The 5,225-nt window shown below is 45.9% G+C and overlaps 1 pseudogene; it reads right to left on the minus strand.

The window, feature by feature from the left end:
- Positions 1-3,036: 3,036 nt before the first annotated feature.
- LOC131906559 (small ribosomal subunit protein uS5-like) lies at positions 3,037-3,952 on the minus strand (annotated as a pseudogene).
- Between the last annotated feature and the right edge of the window lie 1,273 nt (positions 3,953-5,225).

Raw genomic sequence — 5,225 nt, forward strand, 5'->3', positions numbered from 1 at the left:
ACAGCTACTCTTCCGGAAGACCCAGGTTTGATTCCCAGCACCCACGAGGCAGTTCACAACCATCTATAACTCCAGTTCCAGCCCTCTTCTGCCTCCCTGGGCACCAGGCACAAACATGGTGCACAGATATGCATGCAGACAAAACACCGTATGAATAAAATAAATAAATGAATCTTTTAAAAATATGAGTTGGGACCCTAAAGTTCCTTTCAAACTTAACATGAACAAATAATTAGAAGCCTCAATACACCTCCAATTTCAGGTCTCTTGAAGCACTGCCCTTTAGCCTTTCTCTTCACTTAGGGAAGGACAGATGCTACCTGAAATACCATTTTAATTGATCATGTCTCCTCATCCTTAGCCTTGATTTTATCAAAATAACATGCAAGAATTCAAATTCTACTGAATATTCAGTTGCAGACTTCTACACTTCTGCCAAAGGATTTTATTAGTAACATGAGTTAACCTTCAATTTATTCAAGGTAATTTTCTTTTTTCTTTTTTCCTCTTTTTTTGTGGTTGTTGATTGTTTCTCTCTCTCTCCTTCCTTCCTTTCTTCCTTCCTCCTCCTTCTCCTTCTTTTAAATTCAGTCTTGCGATGCCGTAGCCTGCTACTCACTATGTAGCACATAACTCTTGGTGATCCTCTTACATCAGCTACGTTTGCAGGCTTGTGTCACCATGTCCAGCTTCAAATATCAGAGTCTGAGTGACACTTCCCTAGAGTTCCTGGGTTGCGTTTTGCTAAGATCTGCACACTGGAGAAAGTAAACAGAAACGTGCAATTTGCTACACGCACGTTCTCTGTCTCCACTTAAATGATATCAATAGCTCCCGTTTATGAGGGGCTGTGCACAGGCAGCTAAGCTGCTGATCCCTATTTTAACCCTGATGAAGATTCTGGGAAGCAGCCATATTGTCGAGGAAACAGTTTCAGAGCTGTGGCTCAGAGTCACAGTGAGCAGCTGAACAAGGGCAATTTAAGGTCTTGCTGACTCCTGTGTGGCTCAGAGGCTGACCTGTCACTCTTATAAATAATCTGGAGGAGAACAAGGCCAACTGTCTCCGGGTGACACTTGATCCCACATTTATCCTTTCACTCTGCCAAACTGAAAGACCTTATGGTGATTAAATATTTCTGGCCAGCAATGCCCTGCCATTTTGTTGAAAAATGATACACTGATATCTTTTATAGTCTCTTTTTGCTGTTGAGACAGGGTCTCATGAAGTCCAGACCAGTCTGCAATTCATTGTGTATCCAAGGATGACCTTTAACTTCTAATCCCCCTGCCTCCACCTTCTAAATACCAAAACTAAAGGTGTGCCCAGTTTATCAAACCAAGGGCTTTGTGCATGCTGGGTGAGCACTCTACTAACTGAACCACATCTCCAGCCCTGTAATTGTTTCCATAAAAACAAACATTCTGTACCAGCATTAGCTCTCTAGAGAGGGGGATATGCTGCACAAGCTGCCCCAGTCACTGCAGTGTGGAGGGTCCATTCCTTACACTGTCTCTTACTGGATAGACAGGACTCTGCCCCAGGGAGGGCCTGTCTCTGAACGTCAAACAGTAATCAACAAATGACAAACCACACACACACACAAAATACCCCAACAAACAAAAGCAAAACAAAGGTAAATGAAATAAACAGGACTGGCGAGATGCTCCGTTGGTAAAGGGGGTTGCTGCTAAAGCTGACAACCTGATACCTGGAACCCCCGTGGTGGAGGGAGAGAACCAGTCCAAGGCTGTCCTCTGAATCCCTTTTTTTGTTTCTCGACAGGGCTTCTCTGTGTAGTTTTGGTGCCTGTCCTGGAACTCACTCTGTAGACTAGGCTGGCCTCGAACTCACAGAGATCCGCCACCACTACCCAGCTTGTTCTCTGAATTCTATGCTCATACACACACACACACACACACACACACACACACATACACACACACACACATACACTAATAATAATAATAATAATAATAATAGTAATAGTAAATGTAATTAAAAACAACACACTCGCAGCCCCACTGAGTTTAAATGACTAACGGGCACATCTTTATGTCTCCGTGCTCCAGTCTCTCTCTCCTGAGGCGGATAGAATGGTGGGTGTAAGGAGAAGAAAAATGGTGGTTATCATTTTCCTTAGGGAGGGAGGGGCAAAGAAATCCCTTCTCAAGGATGAAGGACATTTTGTTGTAAGAGAAGCATGCTGAGCTCCCGGCAGCTTTGGTCAGACTCTTTTTTTGGGTATTTTAAGGTTTTTAGGGCAGAGTTGGAGTTTGTTAGGAGATTTTCATGTGGAATTGAAGCCCTATGGTTAAGAGAAAGGAAGTTGTGAAGAAAGAAAGTGAAACCCAACCAAGAACTAGGATGTGGATTTCTCAAAGAAGACTTGCCCCTTGCACGTTTTGAGTCCACATTGGTGTTGGTGTTTCTCCAACACTGCGTTTTTCCAAGGCAGAGAAGACTCCCGATCAAAATCACGTATCTGCTAAGGCCTGCAGACAAGCCTGTAGTGTGTTTTCTTGAGTATCTGCTAAGGCCTGCAGACAAGCCTGTAGTGTGTTTTCTTGAGTAATGATCGATGTGGACACGGCCCAGCACACTGTGGATGGTACCACTCCTAGGCTGGTGGTCCTCAGGTCTATGAGAAAGCAGGCTGAGCAAGCCATGAGAAGCAAGCCAGTAAGCAGAGTTCCTCCCTGGCCTCAGCTTCAGGTCCTGCCTCCAGGTCCCTGGCCTGACTTCCTTTGATGATGGGCTGTGATGTGGAACTGTAAGCTGAAATAAACCCCCTCCTCTCCAAGTTGTTTTTGGTCATGGTGTTTTGTCATTGCAATAGAAACCTAAGACACTTGGGCTGGTAGAGTTATCCAGTATCTTGGTTGTGGTGGTGACAGGGTTGATTTTGAAGACAAGAGAAAAACATGCACACAGGTAAACATTCCCTGTCTTGGAAGCTAATAGAAAACTTTGTGAGGGGCGTGTGTGTGTGTGTGTGTGTGTGTGTGTGTGTGTGTGTGTGTACGTATGTGTGCTTTAACAGACTAAGTTCACTTTATTTTTGTTGTATAAAAATCCCTCTGTGGCGGCCACAGCTCGAGTCTGGGTCCTTTGAACAGAGACTCTGGTGTGAGTTATCACAAGATGGTCAGTGAATTCCTCATAAGGAGACTTGGTGAACACAGTCTCTTTCCAGAGGTCAGGGGTCAGGTAGCTGGAGGTCTTAGAGATGGCATCAAAGGTGGCCTTGGCGAAGGTGCCCAGGGTGGCAGTGCAGCCCCTGGCTGATGTGTAGCAATCATCAATACCGGCCATCATCAGTAATTTCTTAGGCCCAGGAGCAGAGACGATGCCAGTGTCTCTGGGGGCAGGGATGAGACGCACCAACACAGAGCCACAGCGGCCTGTCACTTTGCACGGAGCAGTGTGGGGCTTGCCAATCTTGTTCCCCCAGTAGCCTCTTCACACAGGGACAGTGGACAGCTTGGCCAAGATGATGGCCCCTCGGATGTCAGTGACTACTTCCTTGGAGCACTTAACACCAAGACCAATATGACCATTGTAGTCCCCAATAGCGACAAAAGCCTTGAATCTGGTCCGCTGGCCAGCCTGAGTCTGCTTCTGCACTGGTATGATCTCTAGAACCTCATCCTTTAAGGATGGGCCCAAGAAAAAGTCAATAATCTTGGATTCTTTAATGGGCAGGGAGAACAGGTAGATCTCCTCCAGGGACTTGATCTTCATGTCCTTAACCAGGCGGCCCAGCTTGGTGACAGGGATCTACTCCTTGTCTTTTGCTTTACCTCCAGGAGCTCCTTGGCTTTGGCCGTGATCACGACCCGACCATGACTGCAGCCTCTAAGACCTCTGCTGAATCCTTCATGGAAGCTATAGCAGCCTCCTAATCCTGGATCCCCAGGTCCCCTGGGCCCTCCTGCTGTACCGGCGTCATCTGCCATTTGGTGTTTCCCAGAAAAAGAAGAAGAAAAAGCTTGTTTGTGTGTTTTTTAAGATAAATTTTTATCTTATTTATGTGTATGTATGCTATACAGTCATCCAGTGCTGTTTAGGGGATAACAAGAATAAAAAATCTATACAGTTCAGTGCAGCTACAAATACTTTTCAAATGTTTCCCACCAACAGTTGACTGAACCCATACATGTGGAATTTACAGACATGGAAGACTGGTGATATTATTAAATGTGAACGAAACGTGTCGAGTCGGGAGCTGTTTGCGTTCTTGATTCCTTGGCTCTGGCTTAGTGGGTTGGTGAGATGTCTCTAGTGCTGTCTCCACTTGTCATTTCCAGAATCTGTCACCGCCAGTGGGATCCATGTTTGCTGTGTATTTATGGAGTGCCTTTACTCCCCACTCTTCATCTTGCGCCCATGCCTAGCATCTCTAGTGATCCTTCCCCAGCTCCCGGCCTGCAGAGGGGCCCTGGCTGAATTAGGAATCTGGTTTTATGCAGTGCCTGATTCAACTCAAGATTCACATTTCTGATATCTCTTCACCGCAAACTTGTGTCTGCCTAGATCCCATGCCTGGGTGACCCTGACATTGCCTTCTCTTCCCCACTGAGTTCTGGCCTACTTGGAATTTTGTTTTATGTCTGCGTGACAGAGGGGACGTGTTAAAATGATGCACTGCTAACGGCTCTCTGTCTACAAGAGGAGTTAGAGCTCTGTACCACATGCTCTCTAGAGTGCCTTTGTTGAATCAAGCAGGGTCATTGGCAGTGAGGAGAGCCAAAATGCTGAGAGAAGGCCAAAAGGCTCTTCCTAACACAAAAAGAGGGTGATGTGTAGAAGGGAACTGTACAGGAAACTCAAGAGGGAAAGGAAGGTGTGTAGAGGAGGAAGCAGGCATGGGCTAGCGCCACGGTTTGGGAAGGAAGAGAAAGAAATGCAAATCATAGTGTAAAGGAAGTTTTCTTGCTTTTCACATTCCTTTTGCTTCTTTAAATGTTTGAGTTGGGTAGGGTGGTGCACACTAGCAATCTCAGAACTCAGGAGGTTGGGGCAGGAGGATTACCAAGAGTTCAGTGCCTGTCTGGGTACAGCAAGGCTTCCAGCGGCACGTTCGATATCTCCTAGTGCTGTCAGTTGGCCTCGTCATGATCATTCAGGGAATTCTCTTTTAGTTAATTGATTGGTTAAGGAATAATGGATCGATTAAAATAGTGTCTCACTGTGGAACCCATGCTGGCCTCAAGCAAACTTTT

This window comes from Peromyscus eremicus, chromosome 3 (genome assembly GCF_949786415.1).
Source record: "Peromyscus eremicus chromosome 3, PerEre_H2_v1, whole genome shotgun sequence".
Taxonomy (NCBI): Eukaryota; Metazoa; Chordata; class Mammalia; order Rodentia; family Cricetidae; genus Peromyscus; species Peromyscus eremicus.